Source organism: Rhinolophus sinicus, linkage group LG15, assembly GCF_036562045.2.
Source record: "Rhinolophus sinicus isolate RSC01 linkage group LG15, ASM3656204v1, whole genome shotgun sequence".
NCBI lineage: Eukaryota > Metazoa > Chordata > Mammalia > Chiroptera > Rhinolophidae > Rhinolophus > Rhinolophus sinicus.
Window position 1 is genome coordinate 50,438,397 of NC_133764.1, and position 21,182 is coordinate 50,459,578.

Sequence of the window (21,182 nt, forward strand, 5' to 3'; positions counted from 1 at the left end):
AAAGCAGCTATGCTGGTTTCGAAATTGACTTTTTTTGGGGGGAAAAACAAGTTATTCTTTCATGAGTAACTTAGTAGAAAAAGCAGTGAACTAGATGTCAAGAAATGTGGGTTTAGGTTCTGGGCATGACACTGATTTCCTGAGTAATCTCATCCACTTTATTTCTCCTACAAGGCTTTAATGTCCTGATCTTTGTCTCTGTCTCTCTTTTTTTTTTCTTGTTTTTTTTTTTTTTTTAATTTTATTTTATTAAATTTATTGGGGTGACAATTGTTAGTAAGATTACATAGATTTCAGGTGTACAATTCTGTATTACATCATCTATAAATCCCATTGTGTGTTCATCACCCAGAGTCAGTTCTCCTTCCATCACCACATATTCGATCCCCCTCTGTCTCTCTTTATATGCGTATTGTGAGAAAATACAAAAGAATAGTTACAAAGTACCATTACTCTCAATGCCATACAATTTCAAGGGATTTATATCAGGAGAACAAGAGATTAGAGGGTATAAAATAGCAAGAAAGGAAGAGAATCCTTTAAATTAGAATACAAAAAAGGGTGCACAGGCCACTGAGGAAAAATGACTTTTCTCTGCATTGTCACTCAGCTAGTAAGACAAGCCCACAATGAAGGCTCCCATAGCCAACATACTTCAATGTCTCGCTGAGCTCAACTGCAATGTTCTGCTACATAATTTGCCCTACGTTTGGCCTTCCATTTCTAATCTACTGCTTTCGACATTTCAGTCAGCACCACCAAGTACACGCAAAGCCTTCACACGTGCATCACTTTGAATGCTCCCCCTCCTCCCCCTTGAAGATGCTCACCCCCATTCCTTTCCCTTCCTAGCGATCTCGATGTGCACAGCCGGAGGGGCCGACTGACCCTTAGAGTTCCCCAAATCCACTGACATGGAATTGTCCCCCTTCCCGCCAATTTCACATCAGTGCCGTCAAAAGTGCCCATAATGCTCAGATGTTTCCAGTTTAACTGAAATACTAAAATGGGGCAAACAGGAAGCATCAGACACAACTGCGGTAGTGACTTATTAATCATGAAAGCAGAATTTTAGTTGCATTTTAACCTTTTGCCAGGAAAAAAAAAAAACAGCAGCTTTGAGATGATGGCAGTCATTGGTATAAATATGCTGCCTGTAAGTATATCAAGCTGACCTCTACTTTTAATTTAGGACTGAATTTGATTTTAAGATGTCCTAACTATCCTCCCAGAAAGAACATCTGTCAGGTCAGCCAGCATGAATCTGTCAGCTCTTCATCACGTCAGGCAGATCTGCTAGGAAAGCTCATGTGCTATCCATTGAGACAGGAAAAAAAATAGGAAATTCAGAGTGACTTCACAGGCCACAGTGATAAGACACTCTTAAGAGGGTGCCAACAATGAAGAAAACAACCCTGGAGGAAGCTTTACCTCATTCACATCTCTATAGATCTCTCACCAGACCCTGGCCAGGATGAACTGTTATCATGCACCAAAAAAATCACAACAGTTCCCTGGAGTTGGACAACCAATCAGGGCAAGCCTGCTTCTCAACATTAAATGATATACAAACACTCCAAGCAGCTCACAAAGAAGTCAGTGTTCAACAGGAGAACCAAAATGAGGAAGCAAACCTCCATCTGTTGAGGCGAAACGGCCAACCAGACATTTTTGTTTAATAGATGAAGGCTCACTTGGCAAGGTCCCTTGTCTGTGGTACTGCTCCCACAAACTCTAACAGACAATACCAGGGGCAAAAAAAACCCTTCAGAACTGCTCCTTATAATCTGCAAACAGTCAGAAGATGATTAAAGCTTGGCAACTTATTGCTGTCTGATTTCACAAAAGTACTGGGACATATACCTGGGTACGGATTTCTCAAATGAAAATCAGACACTATTACTTTTATTTTGAGACTTTCTGAGAAGTTCACCACACCCTTCAAAATAAATGAGGATGTCCTAAAGGTGTCTCTGAGAAACTCAGAGGTCTGGCATCGCTGCACCAAAGGAACTGACTTTGACAACACTTAAAATAAAAAAAAACACCAAGAGTAAATCCAAACACATTGTAAGTAAGACAAGCACCTGTCCTCTCACGTTAAGAGGATAAATACTGCACCAAACACTACTCCTTCCTTCCTGTATCAAAGTCCCAGAATGTGGTCCTGGTCCAAGGAAAGAAGCCTGAGGAAGCTTCCAGTGGCCCAGGCTCAAGTTCACCCTGAGTCCTAGCTATGAGGCCTTAGGCAAGATCTATACCCCCTCCTCCCTCCCAGCCTCAGATGCCTAATCTATAAAACAGGACAATGCTATCTTATCACACAGACGTCTAAAGGAAAAAGGAGGTTACAGGTATGAAGATACTAAGATACTTAGTAAAAAACACATCACTAATGTTAAGATACTATCTCCCTCTAATGTTTCAGAACGACCATGTTTCTAGTCAAGGGGTTTTCAACATTTTTCCTGGAATAAACTTCAGACTGCTATTTTGTATCAAGCCCCACCTCTCATCATTTCATTTCACTTGCTTTTAGCATTCTTAATCGAGTCACTGGTGTTCACTGTCTCCAGTTAGCAAAAGTGATTTTGCCATTTACACCACTGATTTCTGTACCTTTTCTCCATTCATTCTCCCCTTTCTCTCATACTCATTTCCCAGTTCATTCTTTAGGACTGAGAGCAACACTTTAACTTTAACAAGGAAGGAAACACTTCTACTGAAGTTACCCAGCACCAAGGAGGTTCCTGGGCAGGTGGGACTCTCTGCACTGTACAAGTGGCTTCTTTCTGCCTGGTGCCCGGTGGCTGCAGGTTGCCAGGGGCCACTGTGGGCTTCCAAGATGAGAATATTACATCTGAGCCAACAGATAAAGCCCGGAGTGGACATAAGAATTACAGAGGAGGGTGGCCGGTTGGCTCAGTTGGTTAGAGCCGGATGCTCTTCACAACAAAGTTGCCGGTTGGATCCCCACATGGGCCACTATGAGCTGCGCCCTTCACAACTAGATTGAAACAACTACTTGACTTGGAGCTGATGGGTCCTAGAAAAACACACCTAAAATAAGTTTAAAAAAAAATTACAGAGGAGTCAGGGGAAGCAGGAGGATGGTGCGAGTGGCCAGCACTGCTCCTCTGAATACCACCGCAGGCTCTGCTCCTTCTCCCCGCCTCGGGGTGTGTGACCCAAGAACTTCCCAGGGAAGGCCTGAGGGTTTCACTGCCAGGGCAGGTGGGAGGACGCACGGACAGGGCGCACTTATGCATCAGACACCTTCTGCCCGGTGCCGAGGCGAGCCCCCATCCTAAGGAAACCCAGGGAACGCAACAGGAGGGGCAGGCCTGGCGGTGGGGGCAGCTGAGCGCAGGCGAGTGGGGTGTTGGGGAAAGGGAAGCAGGGCGCCCCCGCGCACGCTTCGGGCAAACGTGTCACCTGTGGGGGTGCGGGGCGAGCACGGAGTGCGACCGTGGCCCTGGCAGTGTGAGTGAGGGAGCGCCGGGGGCCGGCCGCCAGGGCCGAGGGCCCGCGCGCGAGTGGGTCCGACCAGCCGCGCCGCCGACCACCACTATTTCGGGGCTGCGGGCCAAATCGCAGACCGTCCCGGGTCTGAGGGGCTACCCATCCCTGGCGCTCCCTCCTCCGAGCCCCGGATCCCGCTCAGTCACCTACCGGCCAAGCGCCGATCTCCTCAACCAGCGACTGTCGCGCTCCCCTTGCCTACGATCTCCCGCCGCTGGTCGCCGACCGCTGAGCCTGGGGCCCACGGTCGCCCCGCCCCATGGTCGCCACGCCCCAGCTTCGGACCCCGCCCCCTTATCCTCTTCCCGGCTGCCCTGGGGCCACGCCTCCCCCGGCGGCTGCAAGTTTGCCTCGCTTCGCGCCTCCTAGCTTTGGCCGCACCTCGACCCTTGGCCCCGCCCACTCTTCCAATCTAACCAATGAGCCGGCGTGTCCCGCCCCTAGCAACGATTGGTTAGCGAGGCCTCGTTTCCAGAAATGGGCACTGTTTCCGGACAATGTTTATAATGAAGACACTGCTGGGCAGACAGATTGACAGAAGGCGGAGGCGGCTGGAGTTCTGTCTAACCACACATGCGCGCTCGGCTTCTGGCAGTTTTTTTTTTTTTTTTTTTTTTTTACGGGTTGCGTTCTTCTGGAGGTTACGGGAAGGAAGAGTGAGTGTGCGCATGCGTGAGCACTTCCAGCCTCGGACTTCGGTTACCTTGGAGACAGCGAGGCGCTCGTCCCCCAGGCCAGGTTCTGTTTCCTCTTCACTGGAGGCCTTGGAGACTGAGGCAAGTGGGGCCAGGGACGATTGGAAATACTTTTATTGAGCACTTACTGTGTGCCCAGCGCTGTAGAGTCCCTGAGGACGAGTAAGACAGGTTTTAGTGCCTGCCTTCGAGAAGCTTGGGCAGCCAAGGGCCTACACAGGTCAGACCTGTGTGTTGAAACTGAGTCTGATGAGATCTCCACAGATGGAGAAGCAGTGGGTTTACAGGTCAGTTCCAGAAAGTGGTGCTTTCCCTATGCAAAAAAGAATCTGAAGTCTAAATATGCACCAAGGTGTCAACAGTGCTTCTTCCTAAATGGGGAAAGGTGGTGAGGGGAGGTATGGATATTTTTTCTAATTTTTGCTTATCTGTATCTCCCAGTGTTTCTGCCGCAAGCTTGTATTTTATTTGTAATAAAGGAAAAAAAATCCCAAACTGTGTAAGTTTGCAAAATGGAAGATATGTCCCTGCCTGGGCACCCCAACCCCCATCAATGGTCCACAGCAGGCAGGTGTGGTAACTGGCTCTAGTAGTGGGGGTAGGTAGGCCCCATCCAAGGCTGTCTTGGGAAGCAAGGATCACCTCACCACTGGAAGTGTTGGAGCAAAGGCCTGCTCAGGACCACTTTTCAGACAGTTCTTGGTAGTTCAAAGCCTGTTTCTAGAGCTCTGCAACCAACAGACATCTCCCTTGTTGGGGGATAGGGAAGACCATTCATTTAGGTAATGGTCAAAAACTCACAACCTAAGGGCCTCACCCACTTACTCAGGCCAAAGATGTATTTTATTTGGCTGGTCCAATGTTTTTTAAATTTGAATTTGAATGCCTTAGGACAGAGCCTGCAGTTCCTCACAGCCCCTGCCCCTATTGTCTTACACTCTACCATTTAACCTTAAATATCAACTGGCCCCTGAAGCATTCGAGCTTGTGACCCTGATAGAGTCCATGCTTTGGAGCTGGACAGTGTCCGGTACATCAACTGTCTCTGCCACTGACCAGCTTGCAAGATGGTGGGCAAGCAAGAAGCTGGTAGACCCTAAAGCTCCTTCCAACCCCAGAGTTTTTCATTTCAGTGACTCAGGGAGAGGCGGAGTTTGGCCGGATGATGGGTACAGGTTGGTATCAGCAAGCCTGGATGCCGGGCTTGCCTCTCCCACCACCTGTTTGCCTCTGGGCACACCACTTCTCAGGAAAGACGTGGGCACAGGCCCAGAGTCTGCAGATGCTCCCTGGCTTGTCTTTGCCCTCTCTCTCTATAATCTTCTTTAGGACACCCAGAGCCCATATACTTTACCCAGCTTCCTTTAACACTTCTCTGAGTCCCTGCCTGCCCCCACCTGCCCTGTTGAGATTGTCTGCCTTTAAATCTATCCACTAACACTAATGTGTGTTAGTGGGAGAGAGTGAACGTGTTGACCCAAAGCTACAACTCCCAAGAAGGAATTTCACATCAGGCTGCCAGAGAGGAAGAAACCACTACACACTAGTGAGGAAAATATATGGGATAAGCAGGGTCTTGTGGTTTCGGCTCCTTCTCTCAGGCCTTTCCAAGCCCTACCATGTGTGGAGTGAGGTGAGAAACAGTGCAACAACACATATTACAAGTGAGCACCACGTGTGGAGTCTGTGAGTCGTGGAATGCTTGCACCTTCTGAAAGGAGAGCTTCAGGGCAAAATTACTTCTTCCCAGCCCAGCTAGTTAAGTCCCGACAACCTGGGAATGCTTCTAGCCCTGAGTCACTTGTGCAGCCTCAGCTCTGCTTTAAATAAAAATAAATCGACATTCACAGGGTGACTCACATCTGGAGCCGTGAGCCAGGTTCTCAACACTCAAGGATTCCACATCCCACCTCAACGGTTCAAGTCTGGAAATAGAAAGGTAAGACTGTGCTCTTCCAAAAAGAATTGCAGCTTCTGTTTTTTGAGAGCTTACAAAAAATAAGCCAGATATTTCTAAGTGTTTTGTGTGTATAACCTCACTGAATATTCACTCTAGCCCAGGGTTTCCTGGCACTATTGACATTTTGGAGGCTGTCCTATACATTGTAGGATATTTAAGAGCATTCCTGACCTGTGCTTGCTGGATGACAGGAACATCCGCCCCCAAACCCAGTTGTGACAACAAAATATATCTCCAGACATTGCCAACTATCCCCAAGGGAGAAAAATTGCCCCTAGTTGAGAACTCTTGCAGTCTAACCCCATAGAGTATGTACTATTATCATCCCCATTTCACAGATGAGCAAACTGAGGCTCAGAGAGAACTAACTTGCCAAAGGTCACTTTGCTATCATAGAAGACTTGGGATTCAAACCAGATGTGACCCTAGGGCCCCTGCTCTCCTGCATATAGGACTGTACAAAGGAACTTTGGGCTTCAAGCAGCCAATTGCCTCTCAGTTATGTAGAAGAATGATGAAGAGTGAGTGAATTTTGTACATCAGTAAAAGAATGCTATCCTTGGATCATTTTCCCGTTTCTGTTTGTTTTGGGAAGAAGAAAATTATATTCTGGTTTTTATTGGCTTAGCCAGAACAGTTCATGGTGTTTAGTCAGGTTTAGTGAGAAAGTGGCTAGTGAATCATCTGAGTGTCTGTCAATCTCAGGCCCCAAATACCTGTGAGATCCTGAAATTACACTTGAGAAGAATGCAGAGGTGAGGCTGAGATCAAAGATGACTGGGGGCTGGGAGTAGATGTTCCCGAAAGAGGTAGTTTTATTTTCCCCATCAGGGGCCTCTCCAAGGCTGCAGCTGTGGTACTGTCACTACCCTCTCTGGCCCATTGCTGTTACACAGTCTAGAGTTATATGGAGGGGCGAGGAAGGCAGGAGAGGGAATGGATTCAGGCAGTGGTGTGCTGGAGTTCTTTCCCTACCCTGTGGTCAGTGACCATTTCATGTTCGTAGCTTGAAATTAGACATGTTGGGGGTATTGACATCATAGAAACTGACAAACAGTATAAACCAGGGCTACTCACGCCCCAGCTGGTTGTTAAACATTTATCAGCACACCACTGCATGCAGATTCTGGACCCTGACTACCCCGCACCAATTCTGCCCACCATGGGGAGATGGAAGGGGGCACGGTGAACCACAGAGCTATTAGAGAAGAGGAGGAGCCATGTGTCATGGATAATGAGAAGAGGTGCCAATCTCTGCAAAGGATAGTGATGACAAGGTGGGGGTCTCTGTGGGGCACTGGGTAAAATTGACCTTACCAAGAGCAGGTTCTGGACATAACCTTTCTGAGACCCGTCCCAACTTTGAAGCCTTCTTAGGGAGCCCTGGGTTAAAGCTTGACTCAAATTCTTCTCACTTCCTGATTGGTTATCCCCTTTTAACTCACCTCCCTGCCTCCAATCCTCTGTCCACACCATCCTTAACCCTTCTGGTGGATTTAATCCTCCTAAGAGACCACTTACATCATGTGTTCCACCCCGAGCTCCCCACATCTGCTGCACTTCAACTCCCCCTGCCCTTTCGCTTCTTCCTCTCAACTCCAAATGTGATCAAGTCTCTGCAGCCTGAAAACAGACAAAGAAAAAAATCCTTCCCCTGTCCTGGCTTTCCCTTACGCTGTTGGTCCAACCGTGTTTTACTCTCTCGACTCCCACACTTCTTGGAACTCCTGGTGTCTGCTTCATCTCCCCCTTGCATGTACCCCTTGCAATCGGGTTTCTGCCCACCACCTCTTCTCTCCATGGACACTCACTGATTGCCACCTAGTCAGATGACCTTATCACTGCTCTCATCTGCGGCCAACCAGAGAGGTGATGCTCCAGCCACAAATGTGACCCTACTGTGTCAGGTCCTGGGAGGGAGTGTGGAACTTCCGGACCAGTCCCTGCCCTTCGGGAGCTTCCCATCCAGTGCGTGGATAGACCTTGAACAGGTGGCTGCCGATGAGGACGGAGTCATTCCAGGTGATGAGGATGATGAGAGGATGGATAGAGTGTACTGTATCAGGCAGGGCATAACTATGGAATCAGAGCTCACTCTGAGTTTTTAGACATGGAGTTGAGTGCAAGGATTGGTCACAGAGAGGATGGAAGGGCTGAGGAGCCCAGCAGGAGATGGCGAGGTAACCAGGAATCCACTCCAATGCCTGGGTTGGCGGGACTTGACAGAGGAGCAGTGTAATCAGTGGCTGGGGGCCATCGTCACCGGAAGAATTGGAAACCACAGAGGAGACACAATCAGATCCATGGACACCACTCAAGACCGAGAGGGTGAAGATTCTTATTTCCTTCCACTGTCTGGTCTCCTGCCAGAGCTTCTCATTGGCGGGAGTGGGGGGAGATGGGGGGTAGGGAGGCAGGTGGGGCTGCAGGGGTCAGTCGCCTATGGTGCAGAACAGAGAAGGTGAGGACCAATGAGAGGCCACACAGCCCAGGACTAGCACAAATACGGGGTGGGAGAGGATAATGGGGGACTAACTTAGTGGAGGGGGCTCAGAGAAGGCCCAAAAGGTGAAGGGGTGTTAGAAGGGAAAATATTCCAGCAGTCACTGGCATTTTTTAAAGACTATTTTTTTTAGAGCGGTAATAGCTCACAGCAAAATTGAGCAGAAGGTGCAGAGATTTCTCATGTACCCCCCCCCGTCACGTGCCCAGCCTTTCCCACTGTCAACACCCCCCACCAGAGTGGTACCTTTGTTACAACTGATGAACCTGCACTGACACATCATTATCACCCAAAGTCCATAGTTTACACGAAGGTTCACTCTTGGTGTTGTACATTCTATGGGTTTGTACAAGTGTATAATGACACGTACCCACCATTATAGCATCATACAAAGTATTCCTTCCTTCCTTCCTATCCGTTCGTTTCTCCCCTCTCAACCCCTGGCAACCACTGATCTTTTTACTTTTGTCTTCATACTAATAAATAAATAAATAAATAAATAAAATTTGATCCATCCAGACAATGACGTATTATTCAGCGCTAAAAAGAAAAGAGCAATTAAGACATGAAAAGACATGGAGGAAACTTAGATACATATTACTAAGTGAAAAAGCCAATCTGAAAAGGCTGTGTACTCTGATTCCAACTATATGACATTTTGGAAAAGGCAAAACTGTGGAGACAGTAAAAAGATGACTGGCGTTTTGGGCCCATCCTCTTCCTGAGGCTTCGGAGATACTGTACTTTCTGTGTGTTTTCTTCTCCTTAAAGATTGAGGGACTCCCCAAGTTTCAGTCCTGAGCCTCCCACTTCTCTACATTTTCTCCTTGGGAGTTCTCATCGACTCCTAACTTCATTTACTCATTCAACAAACATGAATTGAGAACCTGTTATGTGCCAGGGACTTAATTCAGCCCCGTGATAGAGAAAGATGAATGAATCATAGGCCTGCCTTCAAGGGGGAGACAGACAAGGTTGCAATACAATGTTAAGGGTAGAAGGAAGCTCTGGATGAGGTAAGAACACAGAGGAGATCAAAGAAGACTTCCTGGAGGAGGTGATGCTTGAGCTGATTACTGCCAGGTACACTAGCAGTAAGCCAGGTGAATGAGGCAGGAAGAGCAAATGCATGGAGACAAGGGACATATCAAGGCACATTTGGGGACTTGAGTATGGGATGCAAAGGATGAGGAAAGAGAGATCCTCAGGCTGGTCCTGCAGGCTGTGATCTGGATTGCGGAAGGCCTTGTAGACCATACTTAAGCTGCACCAGGAAAAAAAAAAATTTTTTTTGGAATGGAATTTTAGACATTTCTCTGTTTAATGTGAAAGGGTTGTGTGTTGAGGGGGTGCAGGCTACAGACTAGAAGGCCCCTTGGGGGCTTTGCAGTAAACGAGGTGCGAAGTGATGGGGGCTGCACTAGGGCAGTGAAAGGGGGTGGGGAACCAGAATAGATTAGCAAAATACAGAGAGATGCAGAATTGAGAAGGGCATGGATGGAAGATGGGAGGGGTGAGTCCAGGATGCTGCTGCTGAGGTCAGGACCATGAGGTCTGGGAAGAAGAAGGTCAGCTTTGGACATAATGTATCTGTCTTGGCTGTTGACTTCCAAGTTAACACCTTCAGCTCTGCCCTTGATCCTGAGCTCTGAACTGGAATTTCCAGGGGCCCATAAAGCATTTCTGCTTCTAGCCACCAGGCATTTGCAGCTCACTATAGTGCCTCAAACCTGGTCCTCGCCCACCTCTCTGTTAATGACGTCACCACCAAGCCCAGGGGTCTCCATCACGTCTTGCGACTTACCCTAAGCCATGTTGATTTCTATCTCTGTAATGCCCTGTGTGTCTGTGGTCTCCTGAGCCTCACCTTTCTTCCATTGCCCTCATGAGGTCTCATCATTTCCTCTTGCTTCCTGCCATTTCCATTCCTATTTCCATTCCAATCCTTCCTATTGTCTGTTATGTCACTCCCTGGGTCAAAACTTTCAGTGGCTCCCCATTGCCTCCTGATAAGTACGAGCTTGTTATAAGTACGAGCTGGGAATCTGGCTTCCCAGATTTCATCTTAGGTGACCTTACTGCCCCGCTGTTTTCCCAGATATGTCCCACATTCAATTTCAACTCTATGCTAGAAGTGTGAAAGATATAAAAAGGAATAAAATACACCTTCCCTTCCCTCACTACCAGGGTGGATAAACTCTGCATGCCAGTAGCTAAGATAATGCTAGTTTAAAATACTGCAATATCTTTTGCTCATGGATTATCCTTCCTGTCCTTTAAGATCAGAATTTTTAATTTTGTTCATAGTGGTGAACTGCCCAGTTTTAAATGCTTCCCCAGGCTCCCTTGCAGCTAGGATGGTCATGTGATAAAAGTCTGGCCAGTAAGATGTACATGGAAGTCCCTGGGTAGGGCTTCAGGGAAAACTTGCTAAAGAGGGCCAACCCAGCTGGCACGTGCCCTTTTGTCTTTTGTCCTTTGTCTTGTCATCCTTTTTCAGTGTGAAATGCAGACCCACTGCCAGGAGGTGTAGCAGCCAGTATTTGAGCGTAAGAATGATAACCTCAATTCTCTGATGGCAGAGCAGAAAGCTAGATGGGCTCTGAGTCCCCGATGGCCTTTTGAAACTGTCGTACAACCAGGGACTGCCTATCATCCCCCAGGGACTGCCGACCTCCAGCTACTGGCCACATGATGAAGCCACTGCAGTTGGGTTTCTGTGACGTGCAGTACTGACCAGTATGATGAGATTTGTAAAATTTACCCACTTGAGAATTCCCAACAATGATACACGGCCCCAGAATGAAATCACACTGTATCAAGCCTTAATATGTAATACGCTTATGCTTATGAGGGATTGTGTAACACATGGAAACAGTAACGAAAGATAGGTCTGTCGCCCAGGTCAGCTGAGAGTGCCACTCCTGTTTTCTGAGAAAGGGAACCTCACCTGGAAAAAGCTGTGGAAGGAGATGAATGACTTAATGGGCTGGAGAATGATGCCAGGAATGTCAGTCATGATTACGTGACTGCTGTGCTGACAGGTGGTCATGACCAAGGTGTATTTTACCCAGTAAAGATAAAAGATGCTCCAGTTAGGTGGAGGGAAAACCCAGGTGTTAAGATTCAGAGATTAGAACATATGTCAGTGTGTGCGTTCGTAGAGTCTGCCATCCTGACTGAGCTTTCTTATAAAACACGGCTTCCCCAAGGGGGGCACATGGTTCCCCAGTAGTACACTCGATGACGTGTGGTGGTCCACAGCTCCAAGTAACATTGGATCTCCTCTGAGAAAGTTGCTCTCTTTCCAATTCTTTTCTTTTTACAGTGTCACTTCCTTGAATAGTTCATGTGTGTGCTTTGTACACATTTCAAAAAAGTGTGCTTCTCCCACCTCTGGCCCCAGTTTCCCCTCTTTTGAGGCAACCATTCTTACCAGTTTCTTGTGCATTTTTGCAGATATGTTTTATGCATTTACAAACACATAAATTCACATACCTTCTTTTTAAATGCTATACACAACTGCTGTGTACATTGTTTATTTCACTTTATATATCAGTGAGGTCATATAGTACATTTAAAGCTGCCTCATCCGACTCCGTTGTGTGGCTGGTACATAGTTTACCTGGTTCCCTATTGATGGACCTACCTGATTCCAACCATTTCCTATTATAAGAATTGTTGTAGTAAATATCTTTGTACCTGTTTCATTTTGCATATTAATTAATCCATGCATTCAACAAATATTTAATGAGTACCTACTACCATGTTTAACCGAAAATAAGACCTAGCCAGACAATCAGCATCTTTCGGAGCAAAAATTACTATAAGACCCAGTACTATATTATTATATTGTATTGTATTGTATTGTATTGTATTGTATTGTATTGTATTGTATTGTATTGTATTATATTATTATATTATATAAGACCTGGTCCTATAATATAGTAAAATAAGACTGGGTCCTATAGTAATTTTAGCTCCAAAAGGTGCGTTAGAGCTGATTGTCGGCTGGGTCTTATTTTCGGGGAAACATGGTATGTACCAGGCCAGCTCTAGGCACAGGGGTAGATCAGTGAACACAACAGACTTTGCATTATCAAGCTGCCATAGGATAAATCCCTAGAAGCAGCCACCTTTCCTTTAATCCTTCTAATGAAGTGAAGAATATATCACTTTGGTGAGAAAGTCTCACTTTAGTGCCAAATGTCTTTAATTCCTCTCCAACTCTTTAAGATAGAGAGTGGTCTCAGGATTAGAGCCTTTGGTGAGCTTAGCTAGAGTTGAATAATGTTTGGTGCTTATTGGATTTATTTTTATATAGCAAATGATATTGATTTTTCATCTAGAGTCAAAATATGAAGGTTCCTTTCAAAGCATGAAGATACCTTTCAAAATAATTTAAGTTAAAAAAACAGGAGTCAATTTAAAGAATGTTAAGTAAATAATAACAGATAAAATTCAGAGGTGGAAAAAAACCCATGAAGGTGATATTCAAATGATTGAGGTTAGGAAATCACTGATATAAACTGTAGTTGACGTTTAATTTTGTATCCTCACTCATCTTTGGTGATGAAATGGTCTTGCCTCCATATTTCTTCCTAGGCAGCTTATTTGTTTGTTATTCGCTTGGTAATTCTGATGCTTAGACTTGCTGAGTTCAGTCATGAAAGTTTTTTTTTGGTTGTTGTTATTTTAATGAGCTGTTATCAATTAGAGAACATTCTTTCAGAAAATCTCTTTCTCTTGAATTCCCCAGATGCCCCGACCTCTTTGTCATTGATGGTTCTGGAGATAGTCTGAGACACCTCTGCCAGGGGCGTTCACATAGCACCCTTAGTCAAATTTTCATAATCTGGCTGAGGCTTGCTCAATAATGCTCTTAAAATATAGTATGATGAAACAGCAAAACCCCAGTAGGCCCTCAAGGAGATTTCAAAGCCAGAACCTTCTGACCAATCCCCACAATCACCAGTGGGCCCACAACTTGTTAGCTAAAGACACAAACAATTAGCTTGGTGGTTGCAAATGTAAATGAGTGCTTTTCATACATGTGTTTTTTTATGCCAAGTAGATAGTGGTAAGTCTGAAGCTGCACTTGTCAGCTGTGATGGAGGGTGTGTGTTGCTTCAGGGCCCTGGGGGAGAGAACCTTCGTGGTGGGACATCAGAGGGGACAGAGGTCAATGGAGGGGTGAGATTGGTTGGGGGTGGAGGCAAACAGAGCTGTAGGCACCAAAGGACCATCTGGGAGCTTGGAAAATGAGAAAACAACAAAAAGTAAGGCTGTCGATGAGCAGCAGTTAAATCTTTAAACTTTGAAATCTGGTGGAGATTAACTGCGGATAATTAATCACTGAGGACCTACCATGTATCAGACGCTGATTTAAGCATTTTATAAGTACGAACTCAGTGGTTCTCAAACTTTTTGGCGTACTCTTAAAGATGTTTGAGGACCCCAGAGAGCTTTTGTTTCTGTGGATTATACCTGATGGTGTAATGTCTACTAACTGGTTTTCTGCAGGGGAAAAATCCTGATTTGTAGCATTTGCCAATTCCTGTGGTATAAATACTTCCACCATGGCCAATTTCAAGATTCTAACCAGACGTAAGAGAATGTGAAGTGCCACGAGATGTGTGTAGTGAACTCTCCCAAGCCAGTGCAAGCTGACTCCAGATCACTACTGCAATATTTTTGATATTTAAGATATGAGAAGTTAAAATTCAGAAAATTCAAAAGATGCATTCATTAAAAATACTTATAACAAACCCATTAGATGTTAGTATAAATAATCTTTTTTGTGAAAATAACAATATTTTCCAAAATAAAAAATATTTAATGAAAAATGTGACTTTAGGGGTGGCCGGATGGCTCAGTTGGTTAGAGCGCAAGCTCTCAGCAAGGTTGCTGGTTCGATTCCCGCATGGGATGGTGGGCTGCGCGCCCTGCAACTAAGATTGAAAACTGCGACTGGACTTGCAATGTTTCCCAATTAAAAAAAAAAAAGTGACAAAAAAATATGTTCTTGCAGTACCCTTTAATGTCTAGCTTAACTAAAAACAGCTGGATTCATGCATCTACATTCTATCTGTTGTGATGTTATACATACCTCATGTGGTCTCTGGAAGACACTGGAGAGCAATAAAGGTAAATGATGTCTTATTCTGAAAATAGTTTTGACATCATGGACTCCCAGAAAGGGTCCTGGGGATTTGCAGGGGTCCCTGAACCACACTTTGAGAATTGCTGTACTAATGCATTAATTTTTCCAAACAGAACAATGAGGCGGATTTCTAATTATCCTGATTTTACCGATAGGGAAACTGAGGCACAGAGAAGCTAAGTAACTTATCCAAGGGCACTTAGCTAGAAAGTGGCAGTTGGGATTCAAACAAAATCAGTTCGTAGAGATGGGATTAAGTTGGTGACTATCACTTATTAGATGTGTGATCTTGGGGAAAGTCAGCTTCTCTGAGCTTGAGGTATAGTCTGTTATTTGATTAACCCATTGTCGTCTTTTAGGTCGGGTTAAACTTGACTTCCCACCTGATGGGGTCCTCATCTATGCTTCCTTAGAGTTCTCTTTTTTTCCTTCCCACATAGCACTGTATCCCACGCTACCAAGGCATTATTTATTTGTCCCCATTGGACTGGACTCTCCATGAGCGCAGATACCACATCTGCTTTGATTCAATTGTCTTATTGGGGTCTGGAACAGGTGCTAGAAAAATCTTTGCTGAAGAAAGAAACGAATAAATACATGCAGAGACATTTTGCATGGAGGCGGGATGTATTCCACCCTACCCAGAATTCTTCTCTGCAGCTCCAGGGAGGGAGAGAGGAACGGGTGGGGGAAGGGAAGGGAGTTACAGTGCACTTGTATACACTTGCCCAAGCCTGTTGCGTCATCACAATCACAGGACTAATCACGGACTAAGAAAAGCCTCCCCCTAATTTCTCCAAAGCAACTCGATCAGCGCTTTTTTTCCTGGAGTCACTTCTACTCAATCTTCCCACCCTTTGACACTCAGACACTCAGTTTAGCAGTCTCTCCAGATATTCTTTATCCTTCTAGAAAATTCTACATCTCCCCCTGTGCTGCTGGGGGGCTGGGTGGGGAGTTCTCTGCCTTTCTCATTCATAGCCTGGGCTTTGTATGTTATCAGCAACTCCCCTACCCTTTTCTAGAATAGTTAAACTTTTTAATTTCATCACCTATAGAAAGGGTCAGGCACACAAGAATGAAATTGTTCTCGTTCCAGCGCCCCACACCACTTGGTGCCTAATTAATGGCTGCACTTCCGGAGGCTGGGGACTCTGGGGAGATGCGGCCTGGCAGGTGGGAACAGTTGGATGGAGGCCATCTCCCTGGGCTGGAGCCGCTCAGCTTCCTCTTTCGCTATCTATACGGTCCTTTCCAGCAGTGACCTTCTAGGATTCTCAGAAGCCTCTGAGGAGAAGTGTAATTGTGGGGGAGGGAAGGAGGCAGCGCAGAGACAATCAACCAGGATTCTGCTTGGAAGGTCATGAGGCTGAGCTCTGGCTCCAGAAACCTTTAAGAAGAAGCAAAGAGGAACTGAGAAAATAGCCAAGAGTCTGCTCAGCTTGGAGTTCCTGGAATTCTGCTTTGTGTACGAGCTTCCAGTGGCAGCCAAAGCCCTTCTGACTAACAGGAGATGAGAATGGGAAGCGAGAGGGTGGGTGGAGAGACAGCTTGGCCTGATAACTCTCCCAGGCACTGCCAGCCCCACAGACTGGCTCCAGGTTTCCTCCCGGGGCCCACCTGGGTCTCCCCAGAATCTCACCCCTAAAGGCGGATGGCTGCCTGCCTGCTGTGCAAGAGGCCAGACAGATCTGTAAGTTAGGTTCTCTTCCCACCCAGGATCAAGCTCTCTGCCCACCTGGTCTGGAGCAAGCCACCAAACTGAGGCTGCTATCTCCAGAAGGCCAGCTTTAAAACATGTCTCTCACCCAGGAAGGCTTACCTGACCCTCCGGTCATTTTTATGATTCAGTAGTTGTCATGCTGGAAGACACTAGGAGCCTGGTCTGGGCCACAGGACTGATGGATTTCAGTAGGAAGGAGGAGGAGGAGGGATTGGGAGCAGCAGTCGGGTCAGGGTGGGGGTTGGGGTCTTAAGGAATAGGTGTAATTGGGATCAGAGCCATACCCAAGGTTGCAGACAAACCCAAGGATCCCTTTCCCTTTTTCCACCCAACATTAGTGCAAGTGAATTCTTGCTAAGATAAGAATCAAGGCTAGCCTGGGTATACTCTTACCTTCTCACACCGTAACACAAGAGTCATTCACGTGTCTGTCTCCCCCTCTAACCTGTGAGCTCCTAGAGGACAGAGGGCGGGGTTGTACTCACCTCTGCATCTCTGTGTCCTGCGATGGGCCTGGAACACAGGGAGGGCTCAATAGATATTATATGAATGTATGAATGAATGAATGAATGAATGAATGCATGAATGAAGAAACGAAGCTGCAAACAAGACTACAGTCAAGGGTGGGACGTTGTGGGAAGGAGGCAACACAGCCAGGAGGAGCTGAAAGCAAAGGCAGATTGGGAAGGGGAGTGGATGCATGGGTCCTGCTGCTATTTACTGTGTTAGAGGGGCTCAGAGCAGCTTCCTCCTCCCCCTTCCTCCCGGCCAGCTGCCCTGGTCTCTAAATGCTCAGATAAGGAGGTTAATCCATCCATTCAACACATATTTATTGAGCGCCTGCCATGACAAGCCCTGGGTTCTGCATGACTGGGAATGAGACCTACACTTACCTGCGTCAGGGAGCTCAGTCTAGTATCAGTAATAAGTAACTACCACGAGCTGTGAGAAGTCCTGTGACCTGGTAGGTCTCGTAGAGCTAGAGTGACTATATTTATATCCTAATTGGGACACTTTTGAGAGTAAGAGTTTCCTGGGAAGCAGATTCTGAGATGGAGACCCGCATGCAGAAAGTTCATGAGTGTTTTGGGGATCAACACCTGTGGAAGAAAGGGACAGAAGCCAGACTGGAGGGAGAAAAGAAGTTGAGTGGTGACACATGCACACGGAAGGCCTCAGTCCACCCCACAGGGGGCCTAGAGCTGACAGGGCCCTACGGCCTCATCTCCAGTTGGGACAGGGGGCCTGGGTCTTATACTGTCATGTTGATCAGCCAGTGGATACTGTCTGCCTCTGGAAGGAGGTGTGACCTTGGGTGAGGCTGTTTTCTTCAATCCTTAAAGAGGGCTGAGCGCTGAAGGCATCTCCCAGCAGCATTCCGACACTTGGCGGTTTGGGTTGTGCCTCACGTACTTGCCACCTGAACTGATGACAACCACGCGCAGACAATAGCAATAAACCAGGCCGTCTCAGGTACCCGCAGCAGGAGCCCTGCGGGGTCTTTCAGCTGGAACCCTGTGTCAGTGTAGGGTGGCATGACGCTCCGGGCAGCAGGCAGAAGCTCAGGGCTTGTTCAGTCTGCAGCCCCTTCATCGCTGGCTCTCCTCCTTTCCCTCACCCGTTTCCTTTGCCATTTAGGACCATTCGTGAGTTCCGCGTGTGCTACATCATTCACTTCATATTAACCCTATCATTTCATTTGCCGTGAGGTGGGTGTAATTATTATTCTCCACATCCAACATCCGAACTATCCAAAACACAGCCTCCAAACACAGTTCTTTTCTCTGTCTTCACCACCTTCACCCTGGTGCAAACCAACACCACCTCTCTCCTAACTGCTGACATTGATTTGGTTATGAACCAAGGTGGCCAATAGCATGAAACTGCTAAAACGACAGGTGACAATGTGAACAAACAAAACAAAACAAAAAACACTGAAGGAGCCCCCAAGCAGAGCATATGCACTAAAAAAACCTTCAGGGATGCCAAAAACATATTTCATCTGAAAAAGTCAGCACATGACCTGAAAGTTGAGGAGATTCCCTCTTAAGAATAAATTGAGAAGCAGGCGAGCACAGTGGTTATCGGCACGGGGCTAGTGGCATGGCTCCCAAGGCCAGAGTGCCTGGGCCTGTGTAACCACAGGCCAGCTTCTTGAAATTTCTGTCTTAGTTTCCCTGTCTGTAAAGCAGGGGTGATGATAACAGAACTATTACACAGGGCTGTTAGGAGAAGTAATGAGTCACATGGGTAAGACATTTAGAACAGTGCTAGGGCACATGGGAAGTGCTCTACCAGAGTTAGCTAGTGGTATTAACCTCTGAGCTGCTATCTTGGTCCACATGCAGTATGGCAGATGTTGCTGTCGGTGCCCCGTCTGGTCCCCTATCTTCCAAGAAATAGTCAACAAATATTTCTTGAGTGCCTACCCATGCACCAGGCACTGAACTCTTGTTTTATTCTTCTCCGTCCCACAAGTCCTTGAGCCAGCGGGCAGGCTGCCCTGGGCTTGTTTTTGCTGGACATGGGAGGCTCTGTGCCCCGCCATTTCTTGGGATGCTCAGGGTCACCCAGATGAAAAGCCAGCTTCTGTGGGGCCCAGCTACCTTTGTCCACCTTTCGGCCCTTCAGCTGCTGGCTGAGGGTGAGCATCGTAAATGACTCCATGGGCCCTTCCTCATGGACCCAAAATGGCTGAGTGAGAGAGGAGGCTCTTTGCAGCATGGAACCCTGCTCTCTCACGTGGCTGCATTCCCCACGTGATTCTGACCTTGGCCATGGCCTTGTGTATTCCTGGCCTATGCCTCCTCTTTTTGGATGTCCCTCCCAATCTCAGCAAGGCCCTGGAAGGGATGAGGGAGGAGTAAACCAAAGAGAGCAGGGGACAGAGCAAATGGAAGAAAGGAGCGAGGCCAAGTGAGGCAAGAGGAGTTGAAAGGGAAGAAGGGTGAGAGGACACTGATGACGAATGAATTCATTGATGCCTTAATCCACGTAATAGCCCTACGAGGGCAGTGCTAGTATCACCTCCATTTCACAGAGGAGGAGTCTGACGCAAAGATAGTTATACAACTTGCCCAAAGCTTTATGGCTCGAAAGTGGCAGATGTAGAATTTGAACTCAGAGATGCCCTGGAAAGAGAAGGGTGCAGAAGTCCTAAAGGGGCATCCTGAGGGCGTACATCTGGCATATAGCTGGCAGGCAGTGAATAGTGTTGAACGGATCATGGTGCAGGGTGGTCAGGGCTGGAGGCTATGGGTTGTCTCTTGACATAAATCCCTGGTGTTTGTTGGCACCGGTCAGTGAACATCTGACCTTCCCCATCCAGTAATTCTTCAGCCACCTTGGTCAGTGCCCTGCAACCCAGCAGCCAGAGGGAGACCTGGATTCACCAGTCCTGGGTCGGCACCCCCCAGCGCCACCTGTGTGAGAAGCAGATGGCTGTGCTGTGGGCACAACTTGACATTGATCCCTTCCTAAGCCTGGGACCAGAGGCATTTAGCCTCACTTTCCATCACACATAGGAGTAGTAGGTCTACCCTCGTGGGGTTGTTGTGAAGATGAAATTGCACAGGGGCAAAGCCCCGCACAGAGCAGGGAAGTGATAAACAGACGCTGTTATTATTATGGTCCCTGGTCACCAGCCCTACTGTGCTGTTGGCTGAGGGGTCTTTACGGGCGACAGAGCCCTTTCTGCTCCCATCTCAGCCTGATGTGCATCCTCTTAGCATGTGGGCAGGCACGATAGAACCTCCTTCTCTCTTTCACAAATGAGCAAACTGAAGCCCAGGGGGTCAGCGAGGAGGAGCCCTGCAGAGGTCCATGGGGGGTCTGTGGCAGCAGTGTCAGGAAGAGAGAAGCCGCTCTGGGTCCTGGAGCTCAGTGCAGCCTGCCTGCTTGCCCCTCCTCTATCAGCACGGCTGGGTCCTGTTGGCCCATATCGGGTCCCCATGTCCCTTTCCAGCAACAGCCTGACCTCGTCCACTTGGAGAAAAACAGGAAGCTGGGCTCTGCCAGGAATTGGAACACACCCTTCCTCGGTCCTGGGTATGAGGATACTGCAGTGGTGGGGGTCTCTGGGGGCAGGACATGGGACAGGGTGTGGGGTAGGGGCTCCGTAGGCCAAGCCAGAGTGGACTGAGCCTTACCGCCTTGCCAAAGAGCTTGGCTCAGTAGGCTGGGTGTGCTCCAGCCTGGCCTCGCTTAGCCTCCCAGGGACCAAGAAGACTCAGGGAGGTAGAGAGTCAGGAGGAGGCGCTCCTCACCTTCCTCTCCCGTGTGGGGACAGAATTCTGGGGCACCAGGGCCACATAAGACTTCTGCCCTTGTGGACCCTGTCCTCCATAAAAAATATTAAAATGTATATTATGCAACTGCATTGGTATAAAGATGAATATACATGATTACATATTCATTATTATTCTACTCAATGTATCTTCTGATTTTAAAAGAAATGAAAATGAAAATATTTCATGTGCCCCTAAAAGTATCATGGGCTCTGTGCCTAGAGGATAAGTCGGCCCTGTGGGGGAAGCTGTAACACTTTCCAGCTGACGCTGTGTTCCCGCCCTCCCCAGGCCACACAGCAGGGATTAGCACTAAGCTCAGATGCTACA

At 47.3% G+C, this 21,182-nt stretch overlaps 1 protein-coding gene and 1 long non-coding RNA gene across 5 annotated transcripts in view; one reads left to right on the plus strand and one right to left on the minus strand.

Annotated features, from left to right (window-relative positions):
• MAP3K14 (mitogen-activated protein kinase kinase kinase 14) overlaps window positions 1–3,899 on the minus strand; it is a 40,253-nt gene extending 36,354 nt beyond the window's left edge. The window contains exon 1 of one of the 2 annotated variants that reach the window (XM_019752318.2): window positions 3,673–3,899. The gene's annotated coding sequence lies outside the window, so the exon portion shown is untranslated. The remainder of the gene's footprint in view (window positions 1–3,672) is intronic. The other variant, XM_074319659.1, reaches the window with a different exon arrangement.
• Window positions 3,900–3,992: 93 nt separating this feature from the next.
• Window positions 3,993–21,182, plus strand: part of LOC109458498 (uncharacterized) — a 48,418-nt gene continuing 31,228 nt past the window's right edge. For 2 of the 3 annotated variants that reach the window (XR_012492265.1, XR_012492267.1), the window contains exons 1-2: window positions 3,993–4,298; window positions 6,068–6,156. This is a non-coding gene — a long non-coding RNA (uncharacterized LOC109458498). The remainder of the gene's footprint in view (window positions 4,299–6,067; window positions 6,157–21,182) is intronic. The other variant, XR_012492266.1, reaches the window with a different exon arrangement.